Here is a 12,500-nt window from a genome sequence, read left to right on the forward strand (position 1 = left end):
AATGAACACGCAAATACCCATCAAATGTAAGTAAATATATCCGAAACATATAAAAGGCAGTTAATCCTGCAGTAAAGGAGGCTATTATTCCAAAAAAGGGCGAATACAACCAACTATTACTAAGGATTTCATCTTTGGACCAGAAGCAAGCAAGAGGTGGAATACCACAAAGAGAAAGTGTACCCCATAAAAAAGTAGTTCTTGTGATTGGAATGTATTTTCTTAAACCGCCCATAAGAACCATATTTTGACTTTTATCTGGTGAATATCCAACAAGAGGTTCCATTGAATGAATAACGGATCCGGATCCCAAGAACAATAAAGCTTTTGAATAAGCATGAGTGATCAAATGGAATAAAGCAGCTTGATAAGAACCTATACCTAGAGCTAACATCATATAACCCAATTGAGACATTGTAGAATAGGCTAAGCTTCTTTTAATATCTCTCTGAGCAAGAGCTAAAGTAGCTCCTAAGAATAGTGTTATTGTACCTACTAAAGAAATAAAACTCATTATCAAAGGTAAAGATATGAAAAGAGGAAGAAGTCGAGCTAGAAGAAAAATTCCCGCAGCAACCATAGTTGCTGCGTGTATAAGAGCCGAAATAGGAGTGGGCCCTTCCATAGCATCGGGTAACCATACGTGAAGAGGGAATTGTGCGGATTTCGCAACTGCACCAAGGAATAATAAAAAAGCACACAAAGTAGTAAGTAAAGAGTTAATTCCATTATTAGGAATCCAGTTATTAGCTATTTTGAACAAATCCCTAAACTCTAAACTACCTGTTATCCAAAAAAAACCTAAAATTCCTAATAATAGACCAAAATCCCCTACACGATTAGTTACAAAAGCTTTTTGACAAGCACTCGCTGCGATTGGTCGTGTAAACCAAAAGCCTATCAATAAATAAGAACACATTCCCACGAGTTCCCAAAAAAAATAAATTTGTATCAAATTGGAGCTAGTAACCAATCCCAACATGGAAGTATTGAAAAAACTTATATAAACAAAAAATCTCAAATATCCTTCATCGTGAGACATATAACCATCACTATAAATAAGAACCAGGATTCCTACAGTAGTAATTAGTATTAACATAATAGAAGTAAGTGGGTCAATCAAGTATCCAAATTCTAAAGAAAAATCATTATTGACGGTCCAAGACCATAGATATTGATAGATCGAACTTCCATTTATTTGTTGAATAGACAGTTGAACTGAGAATACCATAGCTATACTTAAGAGTAAAACACTAGGAAAAGCCCATATGCGACGAAGATTTTTTGTTGCTGTCGGAATAAGAATAAGGCCAAATCCCATTGACATAATAACTGGAAGTGGGAGAAGAGGGATTACCCATGCATATTGATATGTATGTTCCATAAGAAAAGAAATTGCAATTTTTACTTCAATTTTTACTTCAATTTTTCTATAAAATTGTTTCCGATTCACCAAACCAATTCTTATCTCTTTCTGAAAGAATAAATAAAAAGAATAAGAAAAAATACTGAAATTCTTAATTTTTCCAAAATTTATCTCATTGAAATAATTAAAAATTAAGAATGGGTTTAGTTGGTTAAATTAAAAAAGTTAATAAAATAACTAGGTAACGAAGTTATTTTATTAACTAAATAAAGATATTTATAAAAATAAAAAAAAAAAAGTGGAATCATTTTACTTTCTATTCATAATTCATTTTTATATTTCTTTAAAACAAAGATGAAACAGCTCTCTTGTTCCATAATTAACTGATTGAGTGAATTCCAATGAAAACCTATGTTTATAAGAAATTATCGAATAGTCCTTACTTCATATAGAACTAAAATTCTAATGACTATAAATTACCTAAGTTTTAGAATGTCTTGTTTAAGAGACTCAGTATTTTTTGTTTTGATTGGAATTCCTTTCCTTTATGGAATACCATTCTGAACTTAATTAACTATTTTCATTTTCCCTTCTTTTTATCCCCCCGTCTTATCTTATATGGGGGATAGGCTTCCATACCATATATCTATATATGGAGTATACTTGATATATAAATAGATATAAATAGATTTAAATGAGAAACCCTTCTATATATTCTATATTATTAAAAAAAAAGTATAAAATATATAAAGAAAAAATGTTAAAAAATTCTTGTTGTCTTATCCGCATTAGACAAAATGAAGTAAAAAATAATTCAAAATTTAAGTATCTTTCAGTATCTAAGTATAAATACTAATAAAAAGAAGAAAGAAGGATTGATTTGCAGCAATAGATGTCTTTCACATACAACTAGAAAAAAGTAATTTCCTTTTTGAATGGCAGTTCCAAAAAAACGTACTTCAATGTCAAAAAAGCGTATTCGTAAAAATATTTGGAAGAAAAAGACTTATTTTTCCATAGTACAATCTTATTCTTTAGTAAAATCAAGATCATTTTCGAGCGGTAATGAGCATCCAAAACCAAAGGGTTTTTCTGGGCAACAAACAAATAATAAGATTTTGGAATAATATGAATTGACTTATCAAAAAAGAATTCCAATTATTTAATAATTTGGATTCTTCTTTGAATGTACTTTTATGTGTCGAATTACTCGGTACAATATTCTTAGAACAAAAAACCCCTCTTATCTTATATATACAAGAAAAAAAAAGTTTTGTTTGGTATACTGTGTGCTAAGTATTCTTTTCCTATCAATGAACTTTTCATAATTTTCCTAATAGAATCCTCATATTCTATTAGGAAAATTATGAAAAGTGGAGTATTCTTACAATAGGACTTACAACTTCCACCTATCTTCTCCAAAATCATAAGGTTAGTAAATCTTATTAATAAGAGCATAAAGACTTTCATTCTAGAAATTTTTAAAAAATCCAAAAAGCCTTTTCTATTTATCCATTTTATTTTAATTTCATCATTAAATAGAAACCCTTTTGGATTTTTTTCATTGTATTGAAAGAATTTTCAAAATGTAAAGGGGAAATTAATTAGAAAAAATTAGTTCTATAATTGCAAGTTAGAAAAAAGAAGTTCCAACTCTTTCAAGCAGTGTTTGTGTTTCTATTGGGCAAAGCAAGAGTTTATTGTAAAAAAAAAAAATGGAAACGATACTACCAAACGAAGTCTATTTTAATGAAAACTCTAATGTTCCTAAATTTTATGGACTTTCCCAATATCGACGATTCCCAAGATAATAGCTATTATTCTTTTAAGTTACCTATTATTTGAAGTTAGCCGCCATGGTGAAATTGGTAGACACGCTGCTCTTAGGAAGCAGTGCTCAAGCATCTCGGTTCGAATCCGAGTGGCGGCATTCTTGAAAAAGAATACAATAGATTAGAAATCAATTCGAAATTTACAATTTTGTAATGGGACCTTCCCCTTATGCTATTTGCAACTTTAGAACATATACTAACTCATATCTCTTTCTCAACGATTTCAATTGTGATTACGATTCATTTTATAACCTTATTAGTTCGTGAACTTGGAGGATTACGCGATTCGTCAGAAAAAGGAATGATAGTTACTTTTTTCTCTATAACAGGATTCTTAGTTTCTCGTTGGGCTTCCTCGGGACATTTTCCATTAAGTAATTTATATGAGTCATTGATCTTCCTTTCATGGGCCCTGTATATTCTTCATACCATTCCTAAAATACAGAACTCTAAAAATGATTTAAGCACAATAACTACGCCAAGTACTATTTTAACGCAAGGCTTTGCCACATCGGGTCTTTTAACTGAAATGCATCAATCCACGATACTAGTACCTGCTCTACAATCTCAGTGGTTAATGATGCATGTCAGTATGATGTTATTAAGCTATGCAACTCTTTTGTGCGGATCCTTATTATCTGCCGCTATTCTAATCATTAGATTTCGAAATAATTTCCATTTCTTTTCTAAAAAGAAAAAAAATGTTTTAAATAAAACATTTTTCTTTAGTGATATTAAATATTTTTATGCAAAAAGAAGTGCTTTAAAAAGAACCTCTGTCCCTTCATTTCCAAATTATTACAAATATCAATTAACGGAGCGTTTGGATTCTTGGAGTTATCGTGTCATTAGCCTAGGATTTACCCTTTTAACCGTAGGTATTCTTTGTGGAGCAGTATGGGCTAATGAGGCCTGGGGATCCTATTGGAATTGGGATCCTAAGGAAACTTGGGCATTTATTACTTGGACCATATTCGCAATTTATTTACATAGTAGAACAAATCCAAATTGGAAGGGTACGAATTCTGCACTTATAGCTTTGATAGGATTTCTTATAATTTGGATTTGTTATTTTGGTATAAATCTATTAGGAATAGGCTTACATAGTTATGGTTCGTTTACATTAACACCTAAATGATTACATAAAATAAAACCTTCATGAAATGAAGGTTTTTACTTTTATGTTTTATTTGAGAACCCCTTGAACGCCTTATCAAAGGGTTCTCAAAAATTCGAGATAGATCTAATTATACTTTTTTACTTATTTCTGCATTATATACTTTTTTACTTATTTCTGCATTAATAGAGCAGACGAGTAAAAAAAAGCAAACCTATTTAGGATAATAATTGGATAAGAGAGCCTCTACCCTGTCAACGGATAGGGAGAGAACAAAATCTGGATAAATACCAATTCCTATTACTGGTAAAAAGATACAGATTAAAATAAAGAGTTCTCGTGGTCCAGAATCCACAAAATTTGCGTTTGGAACATTAAATAGCTTGTATCCATAGAACATCTGGCGTAACATAGATAATAAATAAATAGGAGTTAATATCATTCCAATTGCCATTACAAAAGTAATTAGTGTTTTTGGCATTAACAGAAATTTTGGACTAGTAATTAGTCCAAAAAATACTACTAATTCTGCGACAAAACCACTCATTCCTGGTAAGGCAAGAGAAGCCATTGAAAAGCTACTAAACATGGTAAAAATTTTAGGCATTGGGATAGATATTCCCCCCAGTTCTTCGAGATAAACAAGACGCATTCTATCAGAAGCGGTTCCTGCCAAGAAAAAAAGTGTAGCACCAATAAATCCATGGGATAATATTTGTAAAATAGCTCCATTGAGTCCAATGTTGGTTATGGAACCAATTCCTATAATTATGAAACCCATGTGAGATACAGAGGAATAAGCTATTCTTTTTTTGAAATTTCGTTGACCAAGAGAAGTTGAAGCTGCATAGATTATTTGGATCGCTCCTATTATTACTAACCAGGGCGAAAATAGATAATGAGCATGAGGTAACAATTCCATGTTGATCCGAATCAATCCATATGCTCCCATCTTTAATAATATTCCCGCTAAAAGCATACATGTACTATAATGTGCTTCCCCATGGGTATCTGGTAACCACGTATGTAGGGGTATAATCGGCAATTTGACAGCATAAGCAATAAGGAAGCCAAAATATAAAAGTATTTCCAAGGTTGCAGGGTATGATTGATTAATTAATCTTTCCAAATCTAATCCTGGTTCGTTGGAACCATATAAGCCCATACCCAGAACTCCGATTAAGAAAAAAATGGAACCGCCTGCAGTATACAAAATAAACTTTGTAGCTGAATATAGACGCCTCTTCCCCCCCCACATGGATAAAAGTAAGTAAACAGGAATTAATTCTAACTCCCACATGATAAAAAAAAGTAAAAGGTCTCGCGAAGAAAATAATCCTATTTGACCACTATACATTGCGAGCATCAGGAAATAGAATAATCGCGAATTCCGTGTAATTGGCCAAGCTGCTAAAGTAGCTAAAGTAGTGATAAATCCTGTCAATAAAATAGATCCTAATGAAAGTCCATCGATTCCCAATCTCCAGTGGAAATCGAAGACATCTATCCATTTATAATCCTCCTTTAATTGGATTAAGGGATCCTCCAGTTGGAAATGATAACAGAACGCATAAGTCATTAGAAGGAATTCTAATAAACAAATAGATATAGTATACCACCTAACGACTTTGTTTCCCTTATGAGGTAAAAAGAAAATTAATGAACCTGCAAATATCGGCAAAACAACAAGTATTGTTAACCAAGGAAAATAACTCATGATAAAGTGATAAAGACAAGATACGTTTTGACCAGAAAAGCCCGTGCTCGATTATTTCGAGCACAGGCTTCTTCGGTAAAGAGGAATCAGACGATTCGAGTGAAGTTTTTTGTAACGTATCAATAAGATAGAGCCATGCTACGTGTTGTTTCAGGCCCTAAATAAACGCGGACACTTAAAAAATCTGTCGGGCAGGCAGATTCACATCTCTTACAACCCACACAATCTTCGGTTCTCGGCGCGGAAGCAATTTGCTTGGCTTTACATCCATCCCAGGGTATCATTTCTAATACATCTGTTGGACAAGCTCGTACACATTGAGTGCATCCTATACATGTATCGTAAATTTTTACGGAATGTGACATTGGATCTATAAATTTTTCTTTTCAACATAAAATTTTTCGATCTGGTAAAAATGAAATTAGTACTATAATGAGTCATAGTATTGTAGACACCAGACGAAGCAATGGTTTATCCAAACTTCAAAAAAAAAAATCTATTTTTTAATCTGTTTGTGAGAAAGCGTGAAGAGAGCCAAGAGACTTTAATTTTGGATTTCAACAATAAATAAGAAATAAGAAAGAATTTTACGAATTGTACAGACGAATTCGAATTAGCCAATAAATTGGCTATCGTCTTTTCAATATAAATTATTGCAATATTCAAATTGCAATATCAATGAATTACAAATACAAAAATTCATTTAAGTGAAAAAGAATACTATGCAATAATCTACTAAAAAAAATGGATATTCTCAAATAATACTAAGAAAATAGTATTGATTTCTATTTATTTTAATATGTGCGCCTTTGTTTAGAGGATTCTATGTCTAATTATTCAAAAGTCTAATTATTCAATAAATTAGATTGATTGATACGAGTGGATTTCCTATTACGATGGATGGAAGAAAGAATGGATAGTCCAATAGCGGCTTCAGCAGCTGCAAGGGCTATAACAAAAATTGCGAAAATATCTCCTTTTAATTGGCGACTATCAAATAGATCAGAAAATGTTACGAGATTTAGATTAATTGAATTCAGTATAAGTTCAAGACATATTAGAGCTCTAACCATGTTTCGGCTTGTGATCAATCCATAGATACCAATCGAAAATAAATAGACACTCAAAAAAAGTACATGCTCAAACATCATTAACTAACTCCTTATCAATCTCGATTCATTTCAATATGAGGGCAAGAATTGAACCGATTCAATTAATTACAATAGAACAATTACACAACAAAAGAAAAAAAAAAAAAAAAAAAAGGAGGTATTTGTTGGCAGTAGATGGATTTTACTAAATCAAAATTGTGATTCTTTAGTTATTTATTTTAGATTTGCAATTCTTATAATTTGTACTTTTTCTAAGTTTTCTTATTGCCGAGCCATAGTAATTGCACCTATTAAAGAAACTAGAAGAATTATGGAAATGAGTTCAAACGGAAGATAAAAATCGGTTGCTAAATGAATTCCAATTTGTTGAACATTATTTATGAGACCCTGTTCTACTATTTGGTTTGATCTTGTAGTCCAAAGAATTCCATACCACGACGTATCTGGGATAGTAGTCATTAGTGAAAAAACAATAGTTATACAAACGAGTGAAGTGAACCCATCTCCAATAGTCCAATAATTCTTATCTTTAGACCATTCTGAGCCATTTACGAACATTACAGCGAATATGATCAAGACATTTATGGCTCCCACATAAATAAGAAGTTGTGCGACAGCTACAAAGTAGGAATTTAATAAAAAATAGAATAAGGATATACAAACAAGAACTAATCCCAGCGAAAAGGCAGAATAAATGGGGTTGGTAAGTAATACTACTCCTAGACCCCCTAGTAGAAGAACAAATCCCCCAAATAGCATAAGAATCTCATGTATTGGTCCAGGTAAATCCATTATGGATAAAAAGAAATTAATAGTATAAAATTTTTCATGAACTGACTAAAACTAAAGGATTCAAGGAAGGAAAAAAGGATTAGGGTATTTTTTTGTGTATAAACTTATAGTTATAAATTATATTATATCACGAAAATCTAGTCTGATTTAAAATAAGAAATAATTTCCAATAAGCAGTAGTTTTTCGTTTTTCTTTATAGTTTAATTTTAAAGTTTAATAAAGAATTATTAGATTTTTATAACAGAAAGACAAAATCAAAGTTTAGTAATCAGTAATCGTTCTTGAATTCGAAGATTTTTCTTTGTTTATTTTACTTTCAGACGAATTCCTAATTGTTTGAATTGTGTAATCTCCCATTATGGAGATTGGTAACCGACTTAAAGCAATTTGATTGTAATTCAATTCATGACGATCATAGGTAGAAAGTTCATATTCTTCAGTCATTGATAAACAGCTTGTTGGACAGTACTCAACACAATTGCCACAAAATATACAAACTCCGAAATCAATACTATAATTAAGCAATTGTTTTCTTTTAATATCCTTTTCAAATCTCCAATCCACAACGGGTAAATCTATCGGACATACGCGAACACATACTTCACAAGCAATACATTTATCAAATTCAAAGTGGATTCGCCCTCGGAAACGCTCTGGTGTAATTGATTTTTCATAAGGGTAGTGAATCGTTATAGGTAAACGATTTGTGTGGGATAAGGTAGTTATGAAACTTTGACCTATGTACCTTGTAGCACGTATTGTTTGTTGACCATAACTCATGAACCCAGTTACCATAGGGAACATATTCATTCTAAATATCTATGAAAAAGATATGTTTCTTTCTCTTGTTTGAGAGAGCTTTTGTGTTGAAAATATTCTTACTATTATTGTATTATCTTATTTATAGTGAAACAAGTTGAGAAGAGGTTGTTAATAAGAGATTGCCCAGGGAAATAGGTAAAAGAAATTTCCATCCAAGATTTAATAACTGATCCATTCTCATCCTCGGTAAAGTCCATCTTATTGTGATAGAAATGAAGAGAAATAAATAAGCTTTAGTTAATGTAATAAATATACCCATTGTCATTTCCAAAATTCCAACTGCTTTATTCATTTGGAAAAAATCAAAAAAGGATATATAGGGAATAGATAAATTCCACCCGCCCAAGTAGAGAACTGTTACAAATAAAGAAGAAACTAATAAATTTAGGTAAGAAACAAGATAAAATAAACCATATTTGATACCGGAATATTCAGTTTGGTAACCTGCTACTAATTCTTCCTCCGCTTCTGGTAAATCAAAGGGTAATCTTTCACATTCTGCCAAAGAAGAAATTAAAAAAACCAGAAAACCTATAGGCTGACGCCAAATATTCCATCCAAAAAAACCGTATTTTGACTGTGCTTCAACTATATCAACTGTACTTGAACTGTTAGATAATCATAGTCGGTGATAACATCACAGTTCCCACCGCTATTTCAAAACCGTACATGAAACCTTAGCTTCATACGGCTTCTCTATGATCAGAAAAAGGAAAGGACTGTTTTGTTCCTAGCCCCGGGGGCGTAGATAGAATTAGATAAAATAAAATAGATTTGAAAGTCCTAAATTAGACCAAAGGAATTCCGTCTGCTAGAATAAGAAAAAGCGCTTCCGAATTGATCTCATCCTTTATAATATAATGAAAATTTTTCTTTGTTCAGTAATAACTTAATCTTGGAATAAAACACTTGTTACTTGTTATAGGAATTCAATTAATAAATGGAAAGAGTTGGGTATTAGTTCATGAGCAATTCTGCATGAATATGGATAGAGGAAGGAAATAATGAAAATTTTTTCTAGTGCACTCCATATCTTTTTTACTATTCTTCTTTCCCCAGGGAGGGGGTATTTAAAAAGAAAAAATGGATAAAGGGTTAATTCGTTCTTGATAGCCATTTCCTTAACAAGTGAATGGGAACATACTCTGGATCGGAATCCGAAGAAAGTACTACTTGATAATTTCTACAAATTGCAAGTCCTTATTATGATTCCTTTTATGGGCAAAAATCTCTAATGTTTTAGATTTTCCATTACTAATCCTTTATGTACTTTAGTGTTCCTAACCCTTCACTAACTTTTGGTGGATTCTTCTTATGGATTATTAAGTTATAGTAATAACTAGGAGTATTCTAGTAATGGAATTCCATATCGTGAATCCTTTATTCTTGGCCGCTTCAAGATATGATGACTAATTAAAAAATATCAACCTTGGGATAAAGAGTTTACACTGCTTATGTTTACTTCCACTTTTTTCTTGTACGTAGGAAATGAGATTTTTTCTTTTTACTACAAATTTATAAGCTGTTTTGTTTCACTCATATAGCTATCTAGTTTAACTTACCAACCCAAATACTAAATAAGAAAAGGAATATAAATAGTTAATGGATTTTATAGGAAAAAGATCTATTTTAACGAATCACACGTAGAGATATTGCTAGCACACAAAAAGTTAATGGTATTTCATAACTAATGGATTGAGCAGCAGCTCGTAGACCGCCTGAAAAAGAATATTTATTATTTGAGCTATATCCTGCCATAAGAAGACCAATAGGAGCTATACTTGAAATGGCAATCCATAAAAAAACACCAATACTAAGATCGGCTAAAACAAAATGATATCCCAAAGGGATAACTAAAAAACTTAATAAAACTGATATGACTGCTATAGAGGGTCCAATGCTAAATAAAGAAATATCTCCTCGGGATGGCAGAATATCTTCTTTAAAAAGTAGCTTAGTCCCATCTGCTATAGCTTGAAGCAGGCCCAGGGGGCCAGCATATTCAGGACCAATACGTTGTTGTATCGACGCAGATATTTCTCTTTCTAACCACACAATTACGAGTACCTCTATTGTTATTCCCAAAAGGAGGGTCAAAATGGGTAGAATCGATATCAGTCCATAGACTTCTTTTAATAATTCCAATTTCGAAAAAGAATTGATAGTTTCTACCTCTACCCTATCTATTATCATTTCAACGATCAACTTCCCCCATAATGATATCTATACTACCTAATATCGTCATGATATCAGCCAATTTCATTTTTTTAACTAGCTGAGGAAGAATTTGCAAATTAATAAACCCGGGTGGACGGATTTTCCATCTCCAGGGGAAAAGGCTATCATCTCCTACTAGATAAATCCCTAATTCACCTTTTGGGGCTTCTACTCTTACATAAAGCTCTTGTCTTGACAATTCAAAATTGGGCGAAGGTTTTTTACCAAGAAATTTATACTCAAAATCATTCCATTCAGAATTATTTTCTTTCTTAAAGCGTCGGACTTCTAAATTTTCATAAGGTCCTCCAGGAATTTTTTCTACAGCTTGTTGAATTATTTTGATGGATTCCCTCATTTCACCAATTCGTACTAAATAGCGAGCTAACGAATCCCCTTCTTTTTGCCATTGGACTTTCCAATCAAATTGGTTGTAAGACTCATAAGGATCTACTTTACGAAGATCCCATTGTATTCCAGAAGCTCGTAACATCGGTCCCGATAAGCCCCAATTTACTGCTTCTTCTCCGCTAATAAAACCTACTCCTTCAACTCGCTCTAAAAAAATTGGATTCTGTGTAATAAGTTGTTGATATTCAACAACTCCGCGTAAAAAATAATCACAGAAATCTAAACATTTATCGATCCATCCATAAGGTAGATCGGCGGCTACTCCTCCGATGCGAAAGTAATTGTGCATCATTCGCATACCTGTAGCAGCTTCAAATAGATCATATATTAATTCTCTCTCTCTAAAAATATAGAAAAAAGGAGTCTGTGCGCCGAGATCCGCCATAAAAGGTCCAAGCCATAGCAAGTGAGAAGCTATCCGGCTTAATTCTAACATAATTACCCTAATATAGCTGGCTCTTTGTGGTATTTGAATATTCTCCAAGAATTCTGGTGCATTTACTGTTATTGCTTCTGTAAACATAGTAGCTAAATAATCCCACCTTGTTACATAAGGTAAGTATTGTATAATAGTTCGGTTTTCCGCGATTTTTTCCATTCCTCTGTGTAAATACCCTAATATGGGTTCACAATCAATAACATCCTCACCATCGAGAGTAACGATCAGTCGAAGAACACCATGCATTGATGGGTGTTGAGGGCCCATATTGACTATCATGAGATCTTTTCTTGTAAGCGGTAGACTCATATCCTTTCTTCCTTAATTCATTATTCCATGAAAATGGATTATTCCATGAATTCCTCAAAGCGAGGCTCATCAAAATGAAAAATCTAAGACTACTATAAGACTACTAAAAAAATAATAAAACAAGAAAAAAATTTGAACGATTAAATTACTGCTCCCGAATATTCAACTGACCGATTAATTTCTTATAACGTACTCTATTTTTCTTTGCCAAATAAGCCAGCAAACGTCGACGTTTTCCCAAAAGTCTTCGTAGACCTCTTTCCGATGAAAAATCTTTTTTGTGTAATTCCAAATGTGAAGCAAGTCTCCGTATCTTATTGGTGAAACTGAATACTTGAAATTCAACAGAACCCCTGTTTTCTTCT

At 32.3% G+C, this 12,500-nt stretch overlaps 1 non-coding gene across 1 annotated transcript; it reads left to right on the forward strand.

Annotated features, from left to right (window-relative positions):
* Positions 1 to 3,216: 3,216 nt before the first annotated feature.
* TRNAL-UAG (transfer RNA leucine (anticodon UAG)) lies at positions 3,217 to 3,296 on the forward strand. The gene has a single exon. It is a non-coding gene; the product is annotated as a tRNA-Leu (tRNA).
* The last annotated feature ends 9,204 nt before the right edge of the window (positions 3,297 to 12,500 follow it).

This window comes from Triticum urartu, unplaced genomic scaffold (assembly GCF_056163025.1).
Source record: "Triticum urartu cultivar PI428250 unplaced genomic scaffold, HENAU_Tu73 scaffold1526, whole genome shotgun sequence".
Taxonomy (NCBI): Eukaryota; Viridiplantae; Streptophyta; class Magnoliopsida; order Poales; family Poaceae; genus Triticum; species Triticum urartu.